A 15,480-nucleotide genomic window follows, 5' to 3' on the forward strand; every position below is an offset into this window, starting at 1 on the left:
AAAATAGCTGTCCTCCGGCTAAACCAGGGTGCTACCCCAGAAAGTGTTGTTGTTTGAATATATTTAGTATAGTTTTATCTAAAAAGGATAACTAAGTGTTTCACTATTTTCATTTTTATGAAATTCACTGAGTAGGATGGTCCTCCGAGGAGCTTCCACTGGTGTATGTGTGTGTCTGTCATAACTCACTCATTGGGTTAAAAGAAGAATGAATGTCAGATAGAATGTTGGATGTGGATGAATTGATAGCATTGCTCTTACTTTCAACTGCTGTGAAACAATTTGCAACTGTGCCACTCAGTGTGACGTTTGAGCCTTGCTGTGTGATGTTTAATTGTGCCTTTTGGACCAATGTCAGTTTTTTCAGTGAGTTTGTGAAATTGTATGACAGAGATGTGTGGCATCTCAAAGCTGTATGAGTTCCTATAATATTGCAAGACCATAAATCACGCATCCTTAACAATTACTGAAGAGATCTGCCCTCATAGTTGACTGCTGCTGGTTGTAGAATGTGTGCCATGAAATATTAACCATTTCTGAAAGCCTCTGCTATCTGTTTGTATCCAGAACAGACTTGGGTTTAAATGCTATTTGAAATAATTTCAAATACTTTAGCTGTTCCTAACTGAGCTTACCTTCTCTATGGGACCAATAGAGAAGTCCCAAAAGATCCCAAAAATGCAAACCCCACCCACCTGCCATTCCAGGTATGCTAAAGAAAACACTCAAATTTGAAAGATTCTAAATAGTATTTGAACCCAGGTCTGCTCCAGGTGATGTTATCTACAGTAGCACAGCAGACTATTGTGTTGGCTGTCTGTCTGGCTGGCTTCTCTATCTGGCTGGCTGGCTTCTCTATCTGGAAATCAACTCACAAGAAGCTAGATGGTTACATAAAACAACCAACACAAAAAGTTTTCTGTAATGGAATGAAATGCTTAAAATTCAAAGTCTTTCTTAGGCTCTTGATTTGATTACCACTTATTTAATATTGCACCAAAGAACAAAAAACAATGGGTTTGTTTCACTCTCAAGAATTAAAGATCCAGGATGGTCTTTAATAATATTGAAGTGGCATGGCCACTGAGTTCTTGTTCTAATGGCTCACTTGGAATATGTTCTGGGATTCAGCTGATAACATTGAGGAGTTTACAACATCAGCCACCAACTTCATTAATAAGTTCATCGACAAAGTTGTCCCCACAGTGACCGTACGTACATACTCCAAGCAGAAGCCATGTTGCCATAGGCAACATCTGTACTGAGCTAAAGGCTAGAGCAACCACTTTCAAGGAATGTCAGGTGCGTGAATGAGGACCCAAAAGCGAATTAACAAACAGAGTTTCTTTAATGATGAACACACGTGGGCTCAGATGGACAGGTAGATTCCGACAGGACAGGACAAGGTTGCAGCAAACACGATGATAGTCTGGTTCAGGCATGAGACACACAAACAAGAATCCGACAAGGACAGGAACAAAAACAGAGAGAGATATAGGGACCTAATCAGAGGGAAAAAGGGAACAGGTGGGAAAAGGGGTGAATGAGGTAGTCAGAGAAGACAAGGAACAGCTGGGGGAAAGAGGGACAGAAACGGTAACCTAGTACGACCAGCAGAGGGAGACAGGGTGAAAGGAAAGGACAGAAACAAGACACAACATGACAATACATGACAAGGAACCCTACACCCATCTGGACGCTTATAAGAAATCCCACTATGACCTCCGATGAGACATCAAACAGGCAAAGCGTCAATACCGGACTAAGATGGAATCCTACCACGCCGGCTCTGACGCTTGATGGATGTGGCATGGCTTGCAAACTATCACGGATTACAAAGGGGAACCCAACCGCAAGCTGCCCAGCCTACCAGATAAGGTAAATGCCTTCTATGCTCGCTTTGAGGCAAGCAACACTGAACCATGCATGAGAGCACCAGCTGTTCCGGATGACTGTGTGATCTCGCTCTCCATAGCCAATGTGAGTAAAACCTTTAAACAGGTTAACATTTGCAAAGCCGCGGGCCAGACAGAATACTAGGACGCGTACTGAGAGCTTGCGCTGACTAGCTGGCAAGTGTCATCACTAACATTTTCAAGCTATCCCTGAACCTATCTTTAATACCAACTTGTCTTAGCAGACCACTATAGTCCCCGTGTCCAAGAACGCCAAGGTAGCCTGCCTGCCTAAATGACTATCACCCCGTAGCACTTACATCGGTAGCCATGAAGGGCTTTGAAAGGCTGGTCATGGCTCACATCAACACCATCATCCCAGACACCCTGGACCTACTCCAATTTGCCTACCGCCCCTAACAGATACACAGATGACACAATCTCTATTGCACTCCACACTGCCCTCACCCACCTGGATAAAAGGAATAGCTACAGTACATAGCTACCTCAATTACCTCGTAACCTTGCACATTGACTCGATACTGGTGGTCCCTGTATATAGCCATGTTATTTTTTACTTGATTTTGTTATTCATTATTTAATGTGTATTTATTTCTTATGTCACTATTTCTATTTGAATTATCATTTGTTTTATATTCATCTTCAATTCTGCATTGTTTGAAAAGGACCTGTAAGGAAGCATTTCACTGTTAGTCTACACCTGTTGTTTACTAAGCATGTGACAAATAAAATGTGATTTGATTTGATTTTACTTGTGACTTGAGTTTGTTTGTCTGCTTGAACTGCGTATGTGATGGCAAATCTGATTATTCAATTGGCATTTAACTGTAAGAATGTTGGCCAAATCTTAAGCCTATAATGTCTTGTGCTTCATTCACATTTGGATTACATTTTTGGGAGGAAATCTCCCTTATTTTTCAGCTTGAAGTCATGCGAGTTCAACAACAACTCAAATACTCAGGTAGAGTTTCACCTGGTCAGGTAAAGAAAAGCTCTGGCTTAGCATTTGATGTGATCTCGCATAGTAACTAATGTCAAGCAGTAAACAAGCAAGATTCTCTCCAAACAGGACAACCTTAAAGCCATAGCATATGATGATTAGGCTACCATCTGATTGCTATCATTATGCATAACTAAAAGTGTTATTGCAAGTAGTTGATCCTATCACAACAACGGTTGAGGTATCAAAGCCAAATGTGAGGGTTGTAGTATGTCTTGTAGGTTGCACAATGTCTACTACAGATTAAGATATATTTTTACATCTAAAAACCACAGGCACTGCTCATTTTTGCTTGCAGTGCACCTTTTTACATTTCACATGGTGGAGTACCTAGCTATTAAGTGGATTGGTTAGGCTATCGTTGTTAGTTGCGTTATTTGTAGAACAGAGAATAATTCCCGCCTACACAATCAAAGTGACGTAGGATGTCTCTTGCATATGGATCAAAACCCAGATGGCCTGCGTAAATATGTAATTATTGAGTTGGGCTTGTTTGGAACCTTAATTAAATTGAATCTACACTATTAGAAATAGGACTGAGACGTCAACCGCGCAGGGACTGCCTCAGACATATATGTTCATGCATACCTCTGCCTGAAAACTTTCTGTGCGACTCGAGGAAGGAGGGCTCGTGCGCTTGTGCAATTGGTTGACAAGAGCGCAGTGCGCTGACTGTCCTCCGAACAACGAGAGGCTGACTGCTTAGTCGTTATGGATTTAAATTACCTGTAAACAGTATCAGCAGGTTTGACAGGACATCCTTACACTATTTCATCAATTGCAGGTAAAAAAGTGGCTGATACATATCTATATGATGTTGTTCAGTGGACGTGTCTGTGGTTCGGTGGGGATGTTGAAACAATGACTAGCCTTTTCACAGTAAACTATTATTTTGTATGTTTAAATTAATATTTAAAAATGATACATGCCATCTCAATTCCCCTCGCAGGACAATAACACCCTTTAATATGCATGCTTAATAACGATGTAAAACATTAAACGAGATGTGTATCTCTTTCTCGAAGGTTTTGTGAATAAATATACGTTTTAAATTAGGATTCTGATATAAAATGCTGTGAACTAGTTCTTCACTTTGTTTCTTGCTTCTTTAACTTAAACTGTAAAGAGAGCATGTTTACATGCTGCAGTGATGTAGACTGGTTGGACTCGGCAAGGTGAGAGGCAATTCAAACAGAGAGAGCTGCTGATAAGGTTATAGTTTTGAGTCTGAGCGAGCGTCAACAAAGTTTTGTTGTACTGTACAGACATGAAACTAGGCTAGACAAATTGTTAAAGTTAATTAGACGGTAGTTTAAGTTTTCAGGCAGCTCGGTGGCAATTATAATTCTGTATTTCATATTACAGTACACCTACTGTAATATAAATACGATATCGAAGCAAGTACTTATGTAATGACACACAGTACAATAACGTTAAATTGACTATTATACTGTAATTACAAGGTATTGGTGCAAGCAGGTTGGCTGCTAGGTAAACTGTTTACTCATTACAGTATATTAATGAATAGTTGGTGTTTTATATCACTTGCACGTCTAGAGGCCGTAAGAAAGGCTTCCAAACTGGCAGCGATTACAGGGAAATGCAGACAAAAAGGACATGGCAAGATGCTCAACCAATTAAGGTTTAAGACTTGTAGCCTTGTCCCTATACACTTTAAATCGACGGGGACATAATTGGTACAGCCTTCTCACTCACAGGTGTAACAAGTAAAGCATCTTACGAGGCACACCTCAAAAAAATAGTAATAAGCCAGAAACAACAATAACATGCACACATTAGGGGTCAAAAGGTTTTTGGTGTTCCAAAGATAGGTACTGTATTCTATGGGATGGAATTACAGTCCCATTTAAGAGACAGGATTCTTTCCCTGGCCTCACCATTTTCCCACAAATGCACAATAAATGACAGTATTCTGCAGTAAAACGTTTTAGAGTATTTTACTGTTATTAATACTCCCAAATTACCGTATAATATACAGTTTTCCGTTGCAGTGCAACTGTACAAAATGTGAGTATATTATTTGGTAGACAAACATTAAGCTATCCGTTGACAGTTTAAAATAGGGAGCTACAAAGGTCAGTCCTAAATTACACTGACTGACTCCGAGCGCATTGTTTCTGTCCGAAGCTATGCCTGATAGCAGAGTGACCACAACGTCCAGTTTACCTTTCCTATTGTCGGATATGATTTAGTGATGAATGCCGAGCTTGAGGAGGGGAACCCGTTCTGATTCTAGGGTGTCATGTATACTAATCCTGGACCGAGTGAACAGTTTTCCCTGTGGTGGAACCCTCGCCTGTCTTTGTCAGTCAAGTCTGTGTGCACTTTGCTAGGCTGTCAGAAGGTAATTTTGTCAATGCTGCATGCGTTGTGTGTTCGGTCTATCGAGTTGTTAATGTAGGCCGAGGCTATCCACCATGTAAGTGTGAGACTTGTGTAACTTGTAACTGATAAATGTATTGGGTTTATCTCATGACATGTGAACTGTTGTTTGATAGCATTTTGGTTTGCAATTTGGTTTGGTTTGCACTAATTATTATTGTTAACGCATGCGTTTCCAAACATGTTTGGCCCACGACCCCATTTTGATATCTGAAAATTCTTGCGATGCCCATCATGTGAAAATAATGATGTAATTAACTTTTTTATTTTGGGCAATGGCAGTCAATTGAAAAACATTCTAACAGTATTTATGATTGTCTTCTCAACTCCCCATCACATAATTTTAATGTGGGGTTATGAACGTCAATTGCAAATTAGTTGGACATAATGTGTCTTATCTCACCACCACTAATGAGATGGGTGTGCTTGATGCATGTCGAGAGTCAGAGGTTCTCGTGGTCGACTGTGCGCACTTTATCTCTGCTGTCACATTCAACCTGTATCGATATTTGGTTTTAATACAGAAGAGAGCACTCACTGATGGTTCTTTAAAGACAACTGGGAACTCGGAAAAATACGAGGTCAAATCATGACGTCCGTGATGTTCAGTTCGGAAAGTCGGAAGCTCTAGAAAGAGGCCCAATTTCCTGAGTTTGGAATTCCGAGTTGGTTGACCGTAAAAATAAATAAAAAAAAAAATAAAAAAGAGTTCCCAGTTGTCTTGAACGCACTGAAGTCGGAGATTTCCGAGTTCCCAGTTGTTTTGAACGCGGCATTAATGCTCAGAGGGTGACGGCAGGGTATTATTATTCCAGTTGAGTCAGGAACCAAAGCCCCTCGGTAGTGACCAGTGAATGCATTCTGTCACATGACGGCTCGCTCAGCTGTTCGATTTCACTTACAGGCATATCGATTGAACCAGGGGCACAGTCAAACGGATTGGGAAGTCGTTCCCAATGTGCTCTTCCAAGTCTTGAAGGTTATCAGTCATCACTCGTATGGGACACTTACAGATGCTGTTTTCTGCTAGAAACATATATTTTTTCATCACACAGAAAGTCAACCAAGTCTAATTTTTACATCCATTGTGAATGACAGCAGTTCCTCTCTCAATGTGAAAAATCTTTCCAACACTCTTTGATAATCACCAATCCTCCGTGTGAAATAGAACATTGTCATGCTCTAATCCAGTGGATGTGGTTTTATGTAGTTTACAATCAAAATTACCTGGTGCAGCATATCTCTGACTTCTGTGCTCAGCTCTTTTGAGGACATTTGCTCTCGGTGTAACATAGAATGCGTCTATATGAGAGAGGGAGACATTCATAACTAGAGTGCATATGCCCGCGCTCCGTCCCGCCATAGATGGAGCCCCATCTGTGCAAAACCCCACCATTCAATCCCATGGAAACTGTTTTTGGCCAATATGGCCACGCAGCACACTGAACAGCCCCATGTGCAGTTGCATGCTCGGGAATCGTGAGACAGAAAAATGTCCTCGTGAATAGCATCCCCCGACATGTATAGAGAACACAATTCAATGCATGGGCATCTCTGTCCTCACATTAATGTCAATTTGGAGAGCATACACTGGGGAGTTTTTGAATCGTTCAGCAGTTAAGAGTTTCGTTATGATTGCTAGCAATAGCATAAATGATTCGTTTAACAGTGTTATCTGACAAAGCTATTGATCTGTGTTTCTGTGCCTCTGCCTCCCCACACATTATTTTCACCATATCAATTGCGTCCGGTAATATCAAAGTCTCTGCAATAGTCTGTGTGGTTTCAAGGCGTAGCGGATCGAACCATTCACGGTGGGGATGATTCAAGTGTAATGGTCAAGTGCAGACTTTTTCCATGATCTAAGGGGCTCTGGTTGAATTGTATATTTTAGATTGAAATCATTTGAATTTAGAATTTTAAGGTTAACCACATTACAATGATTTTGATACAACAACTATATTATAATATATCTATATATATTTTTTGTTTGTATATTTATATTTTTTCCAGATTTTGGTAATTATCCGGCAACCCCATTTTCATATAAGACGACCCCACATGGGGTTGTGACCCTTGGTTTGGGAACGCTGTCTTAATGTAACTGTCCATAGAAAAGCTCAATTTTAAAAGTTAATATTCTGTTAACTCATACCTAAATAATGTTGCTGACTCATCCTACTGTATACCCGTATTTGTGGATAAAGCATAAATTGGCAAAAAACATTTTTAAAAAACCACCAAAAAGTTGTACCTTAAACACACAGTTTCCACAATTCTTGCTATTTCCTCATAGGCGATGATGTCATACTCCTGCAGAGGATGTGCTGGCAAATCATCAATTTACTCACATTCATGTGTTGTTGGGGCATGCCCACACCATTCCAACACAGAAAAAAAACAGCTTTTTAACACTTAATTAAAAAATATGTAAAGGAAAACTATTTCACCCATATTGTAAGTAATTATAGGTCATATTTCAGAGAAATATTGAAACACTGGACAGTTACTTTAATAATCACTGTGCAGTTCGGCTAATAATGTATTTGCTCACACATTAGACATTTTCTAAAGCTCAAGGGCCCCCTGAAATCTGAAGTGTCATTAGGTCTGGGTCCTACATGCATGTGCTGTCAACGTGCATTTGAAACAATTTGATATGGTTACACTGTGTAAGTTCAGTCAGATTCCTTAAGTCAATATCTGCTATGGAATTACTGGGTGTTTACGCACATCACATACTACTTTACCTGTAGGGCCCCTGAAATCTGCAATGTCATTTGATCTGGGTTCCTAGAAGGACTCACTGCTACACCACTCTTCCCATCTCTGCCCTGGGGGATAGTGATGTGATAGATGCTTTTTGGGATGTATAAAGTCAACACAGTGTCAACACATTGGGGTCACATTCACTTGCAAGGTTGTCCTATGACCTATATGCAGTCCCATCGAGTCAATGAATCAAATTTATAATACCCTTTTTCCATCAGCAGTTGTCACAAAGTGCTTTTACAAGTAACCTAGATCCCAAATATTGTGCTTCCTAGAAGGAAGAAACCTAGAGAGGAACCAGGCTCAGAATCACTTTATTCACCAAGTACATTTTCACATACCTGGAATCATACTTGGTGAATAAGTGCTGCCAGCAATAGTCAATGTACAGACAGAATAATGACACAAGGTCAACATAGTCAGCATACAGCATATACTATATAAATACAGAAAACGTAAAACTCTGAAGTAAAGCTGATTTACAGTGATGATGTCCAATTTACAGAGGGGAAATATTGATACATGAAGAGGAAGGGATGCTGCCATGACAAATACAGCATATACAGATACAGTGATGTCCATAGTGTAAATGCAGTATAGTGCCGTTATTAGAATAAAAGGAAGTTGATGGCAAAGTGCAGAGATATGACAAGGTTCAGTGATAGGACAAGGTTCAGTGTCAGGACAAGTTGCAGAGATAGGACAATGTTCCGTGATAGGACAAGTTGCAGAGATAGGACAAGGTTCAGTGATAGGACAATGTTCCGTGATAGGACAAGGTTCAGCGATAGGACACGGTTCAGTGATAGGACAAGGTGCAGAGATAGGACAAGGTTCAGTGATAGGACAAGGTTCAGTGATAAGACAAGGTTCAGTGTCAGGACAAGTTGCAGAGATAGGACAAGGTTCAGTGATAGGACAAGTTGCAGAGATAGGACAAGGTTCAGTGATAGGACAAGGTTCAGTGATAGGACAAGGGTCAGTGATAGGACAAGGTTCAGTGATAGGACAAGGTGCAGTGATAGGACAAGGTGCAGTGATCAGACAAGGTGCAGTGATAGGACAAGGCGCAGTGATAGGACAAGGTGCAGTGATAGGACAAGGTTCAGTGATAGGACAAGGTTCAGTGATAGGACAAGGTTCAGTGATAGGACAAGGTTCAGTGATAGGACAAGGTTCAGTGATAGGACAATGTGTAGTGATAGGACAAGTGACAGGGCAAGGTGTAGAGATAGGACAAGGTGCAGTGACAGGACAAGGTGCAGTGATCGGACAAAATGCAGAGACAGGACAAGGTGCAGTGATCGGACAAGATGCAGAGACAGGACAAGGTGCAGAGACAGGACAAGGTGCAGAGACAGGACAAGGTGCAGTGATCGGACAAGGTGCAGTGATCAGACAAGGTGCAGTATTAGGACAAGATGCAGTGATCAGACAAGGTGCAGAGACAGGACAAGGTGCAGTGATCGGACAAGGTGCAGTGATCAGACAAGGTGCAGTGATCAGACAAGGTGCAGTGATCAGACAAGGTGCAGTGATAGGACAAGGCGCAGTGATAGGACAATGTGCAGTGATAGGACAAGGCGCAGCAATCGGACAAGGTGCAGTGATAGGACAAGGTGCAGTGATAGGACAAGGTGCAGAGATAGGACAAGGTGCAGTGATAGGACAAGGTGCAGTGATCAGACAAGGTGCAGTGATAGGACAAGGTGCAGTGATAGAACAAGGTGCAGTGATAGGACACGGTGCAGTGATAGGACAAGGTGCAGAGATAGGACACGGTGCAGTGATAGGACAAGGTGCAGTGATAGGACAAGGTGCAGTGATCAGACAAGGTGCAGTGATAGGACAAGGTTCAGTGATAGGACAATGTTCAGTGATAGGACAAGGTTCAGTGATAGGACAATGTGTAGTGATAGGACAAGTGACAGGGCAAGGTGTAGAGATAGGACAAGGTGCAGTGACAGGACAAGGTGCAGTGATAGGACAAGGTGCAGTGATCGGACAAAATGCAGAGACAGGACAAGGTGCAGTGATCGGACAAGGTGCAGAGACAGGACAAGGTGCAGAGACAGGACAAGGTGCAGAGACAGGACAAGGTGCAGAGACAGGACAAGGTGCAGAGACAGGACAAGGTGCAGTGATCGGACAAGGTGCAGTGATCAGACAAGGTGCAGTGATCAGACAAGGTGCAGTGATCAGACAAGGTGCAGTGATAGGACAAGGCGCAGCAATCGGACAAGGTGCAGAGATAGGACAAGGTGCAGTGATAGGACAATGTGCAGTGATAGGACAAGGCGCAGCAATCGGACAAGGTGCAGTGATAGGACAAGGTGCAGTGATAGGACAAGGTGCAGAGATAGGACAAGGTGCAGTGATAGGACAAGGTGCAATGATCAGACAAGGTGCAGTGATAGGACAAGGTGCAGTGATAGGACAAGGTGCAGTGATAGGACAAGGTGCAGAGATAGGACACGGTGCAGTGATAGGACAAGGTGCAGTGATAGGACAAGGTGCAGAGATAGGACAAGGCGCAGCAATCGGACAAGGTGCAGTGATAGGACAAGGAGCGGTGATATGACACGGTGTTGTCTGGTGGTCTATCAGATTCTGACTGCACTGGAATAGAGGTTAACAGTACACTATATCTGACCATCACACATATTTGATGACCCTAAGGGCCACTGAAACATCATCTCTAGTCCGATGTAACTGTTCCTATATCGCCTCCCCTTGTCTTATAGAGACTTATGTAGCCAGTAGCTAGTCAATCACTATGAGTAGGACTGAGTTTGTTGTGGGAGTACAATTTGGGTTGTGAGAGGAAAGACCTGACTCTGTCCACAAAGATTGTTGTGGTCTGTTGACTTTGCAAGGTAGTTCTAATTGGAGTACCATCGGGTCTGGTCTGGAAGATCTAACAGTGCACCTCTTTTGAGTGTAATACTGATTTCTGCTGAATAAGCATGTTTTGGGTTTAAAGCATTTTTTTTTTACCTTGTTTTATTTATTTCCATCCTTTTTTCTCTCCCTCTGAGTAAGCTAGTGTCAAACTTTTTCAAAACAGGTAAAACAAGAAAACTGGTGTGGTTTTAGGACTGTGTGAGTTTTAGAACTTTACTTTAGAGTTGAGTAGATTCAGAGTTCAGGAAGCACAGAATGGATGAGAATGAGACCAGGCACAACAACAAAATAAATAGTAAGAATTAATGATGACAATGAATTTACTAATTGTATATTTATATGTATCATTTTTTTCTCCTTTATACTGATTTCTAAATTCAATATTACATGTATTTTATTTTCATTAGGTGATTGAACATTTATCGTAAATTTACGCTACTTTGGTTTCTCTTATATGCAACAGTTTAGTGGTGTCCTGTATAGATATATTGACCTATAGACAGTTTTGTAGTATCCTGTGTTAATATACTGACCTATAGACAGTTTAGTGGTACCTGTGTATATGTTGACCTATGGACAGTTTTGTAGTATCCTCTGTAGATATATCAAATCTAATTGTATTAGTCACATGCGCCGAATACAACAGTAGACCTTACAGTGAAATGTTTACTTACGAGCCCCTGACCAACAATGCAGTTTTAAAAAATACAAGTAATTAAAATAACAATAAAGAGACTATATACATGGGGGTACCGGTACAGAGTCAATGGCAGGAGCACCAGTTAGATGAGGTAATATGTACATGAAGGTGGTGGGGGGGGGGGGGGGGGGGGGGCAATACAAATAGTCTGGGTAGCCATTTGGTTAGGTGTTCAGGAGTCTTAAGGCTTAAGTCTCTTGGACCTAGACTTGGCGCTCCGGTACCGCTTGCCATGCGGGAGCAGAGAGAACAGTCTATGACTAGGGTGGCTGGAGTCTTTGACAATATTTAGGGCCTTCCTCTGACACCGCCTGGTATAGAGGTCCTGCATGGCAAGAAGCTTGGCACCTGTGAAGTACTGGGCCGTTCGCACTATCCTCTGTGCCTTGGCGTCGGAGGCCAAGCAGTTGCCATACCAGGCAGTGATGCAACCAGTCAGGATTCTCTCGATATCAGGAATCAAGGTAAGACCCAGATGCAGACTGTCGAAGTAACAGTGTTTATTGTAGCACAGGGGCAGGCAAAGACAGATCAAGGCGGGCAGGGGTCGAAAATCCAGGGTAAGGCAAAGGTACAGGACGGCAGGCGGACTCTGGGTCAGGGACAGGCAGAGTTCAGTAATCCAGAGGTGGAGCAAAGGTACAGGACGGCAAGCAGGCTCAGGGTCAGGCAGAGAGATCAGGCGGGTACAGGGTCAGGACAGGCAAAGGTTGAAAACCAGGAGGACAAGGAAAGAGAGGCTGGGAAACGACAGGAGCTGACAGGAAAAATGCTGGCTAGCTTGAACGAATAAGATGAACTGGCAGCAAACAGACAGAGAACACAGGTATGATAGGGAAGATGGGTGATACCTGTAGGGGGTGTAGACACACAAGGACAGGTGAAACAGATCAGGGCATGACACTCGATGATGCAGCTGTAGAACCTTTTCAGGATCTGAGGACCCATGCCAAATCTTTTCAGTCCCCTGAGGGTGGAATAGGTTTTTTTCGTGCGTGCTCAGTCCTCGTTTTCCTGTAGTCCACAATCATCTCCTTTGTCTTGATCCCGTTGAGGGAGAGCTTGTTGTCCTGGCACCACACGGCCAGGTCTCTGACCTCCTCCATATAGGCTGTCTCATCGTTGTCGGTGATCAGGCCTACCATTGTTGTGTCATCGGCAAACTTAATGATGATGTTGGAGTCGTGCCTGGCCGTGCAGTCATGAGTGAACAGGGAGTACAGGAGGTGACTGAGCACTCACCCCTGAGGGGCCCCTGTGTTGAGGATCAGCTTGGCAGATGTGTTGTTACCTACCCTTACCACTTGGGGGTGGCCCGTCAGGAAGTCTGGGAACCAGTTGCAGAGGGAGGTGTTTAGTCCCAGGGTCCTTAGCATATTGATGAGCTTTGAGGGCACTATGGTGTTGAACGCTGTGCTGTAGTCAATGAATTGCATTCTCACATAGGTGTTCCTTTTTACCAGGTGGGAAAGGGCAGTGTGGAGTGGGAAAGGGCAGTGTGGAGTGCAATAGAGATTGCATCATCTGTGGATCTGTTGGGGCGGTATGCAAATTGGAGTGGGTCCAGGGTGTCTGGGATAATGGTGTTGATGTGAGCCATGACCAGCCTTTCAAAGCACTTCATGGCTACGGACGTGAGTGCTACGGGTCGGTAGTAATTTAGGCAGGTTACCTTAGTGTTCTTGGGCACAGACACTATGGTGGTCTGCTTGAACCATGTTGGTATTACAGACTCAGACAGGGAGAGGTTGAAAATGTCAGTAAAGACACTTGCCAGTTGGTCAGCGCAAGCTCGCAGTACACGTCCTGGTAATCCGTCTGACCCTGTGGCCTTGTGAATGTTGACCTGCTTAAAGGTCTTACTCACATCGGCTGTGGAGAGCGTGTTCACACAATCTTCCGGAACAGCTGGTGCTCTCATGCATGTTTCAGTGTTATTTGCCTCGAAGCGAGCATAGAAGTAGTTTATCTCGTCTGGTAGGCTCGTGTCACTGGGCAGCTCTCGGCTTTGCTTCCCTTTGTAGTCTGTAATGGTTTAGAAACCCCGCCACATCCGAATAGATGGTGTAGTACGATTCAATCTTAGTCGATTCGATCTTAGTCGATCTTAGTCATGTACGCTTTGCCTGTTTGATGGTTCATCGGAGGGCATAGCGGGATTTATTTACAAGCTTCTGGGTTAGAGTTCCGCTCCTTGAAAGTGGCAGCTCTAGCCTTTAGCCCAGTGCGGACGTTGCCTGTAATCCATGGCTTTTGGTTGGGCTATGTATGCACGGTCACTGTGGTGACGACGTCATCGATGCACTTATTGATGAAGCCAATGACCGATGTGGTGTACTCCAATGCCATCGGAGGAATCCCGGAACATATTCAGTCTGTGCTAGCAAAGCAGTCCTGTAGCTTAGCATCTGTTTCATCTGACCGCTTTTTATTGATCTCGTCACTGGTGCTTCCTGCTTTAATTTTTTATTGTAAGCAGGAATGAGGAGGATATAATTATGGTCAGACTTGCCAAATGGAGGATGAGGGAGATCTTTGTATACTTCTCTGTGTGTGGAGTAAAGGTGGTCCAGAGTTTTTTCCCTCTGGTTGCACATTTAACATGCTTATAGAAATTTGGTTAAGAGGATTTATAGTTTCCCTGCATTAAAGTCTCCGGCTACTAGGAGTGCCGCCTCTGGTTGAGTCTTTTCTTGTTTGCTTATGGCGAAATACAGCTCATTCAATGCTGTCTTAGTGCCAGCCTTTGACTGTGGTGGTACGTAAACAGCTACGAAAAATACAGATGAAAACTCTCTAGGTAGATAGTGTGGTCTACAGCTTATCATGAGATACTCTACCTCAGGCGAGCAATAGCTCAAGACTTCCTTAGATATCGTGCACCAGCTGTTATTTACAAAAATACATAGTCTGCAGCCCCTTGTCTTACCAGACGCTGCTGTTCTATCCTGCCGGTGCAGCGTAAAACCAGCCAGCTGTCTGTTGATAGTGTCGTATAGTGTCGTAGTTCAGCCACGACTCCGTGAAGCATAAGATATTACAGTTTTGAATATCCCGTTGGTAGTTTAATCTTCCGCGTAGGTCATCTATTTTATTGTCCAAAGATTGCACATTTTCTTGCAGAATGGAAGGAAGTGGGGGTTTATTCGATTGCCTACAAATTCTCAGAAGGAGGCCCCCTTTTTCTCTTCACGCAAATCATGTAGATCTGGGCCTGCTCCCGAGAAAGCATCGGGCTCGTCAGACTCGTTAGATGAAAAAAAGGATTCTGCCAGTCTGTGGTGAGTAATCGCAGTCCTGAAGTCCAGAAGTTATTTTCAGTCATAAGAAACGGTAGCTGCAACATTATGCACAAAATAAGTAAAAAATAAGTTACAAACAATGAAAATAAATGAACAAAAAAGCACAATCGGTTGGGGTCAGGTAAAATGTCTGCCTTCTTCTCCAGCGCGATTTTAGTTTATATTGATATATTGACCCATAGACAGTTTTGTAGTATCCTGTGTAGATACATTGACGGACAACTTGATATTAATTGAAGTGTAGTGTGTCCAAATTGTGTCCAAATTCCACAGACACCATTCTAATATTAGAACAAGAGGAAGTCCATGTTTTTCTTTTTTCTTCTCCACTTCACTTATCTTCTTTTTTTTTTACCAATGATTCCCACGGAGACTCCTAATACTTGGGTCTGCTTATTTAAACTGCCAAACACACAACTGGATTGAAGCCCGATGTTTTAAAGCTAACAGGGAATTCAAGTTGCACAGAAGTGAGCCCAGAGT

General features: G+C 42.7%; 1 protein-coding gene across 2 annotated transcripts in view; it reads left to right on the plus strand.

The window, feature by feature from the left end:
- Positions 1-3,156: 3,156 nt before the first annotated feature.
- LOC110499936 (anoctamin-1) overlaps positions 3,157-15,480 on the plus strand; it is a 103,803-nt gene continuing 91,479 nt past the window's right edge. Inside the window, exon 1 of one of the 2 annotated variants that reach the window (XM_036959188.1) lies at positions 3,157-3,700. The gene's annotated coding sequence lies outside the window, so the exon portion shown is untranslated. Of the gene's footprint in view, positions 3,701-3,872; positions 5,282-15,480 lie in introns of those variants that run through there. The other variant, XM_036959199.1, reaches the window with a different exon arrangement.

Source organism: Oncorhynchus mykiss, chromosome 2 (assembly GCF_013265735.2).
Source record: "Oncorhynchus mykiss isolate Arlee chromosome 2, USDA_OmykA_1.1, whole genome shotgun sequence".
In the NCBI taxonomy this organism is placed as follows: Eukaryota; Metazoa; Chordata; class Actinopteri; order Salmoniformes; family Salmonidae; genus Oncorhynchus; species Oncorhynchus mykiss.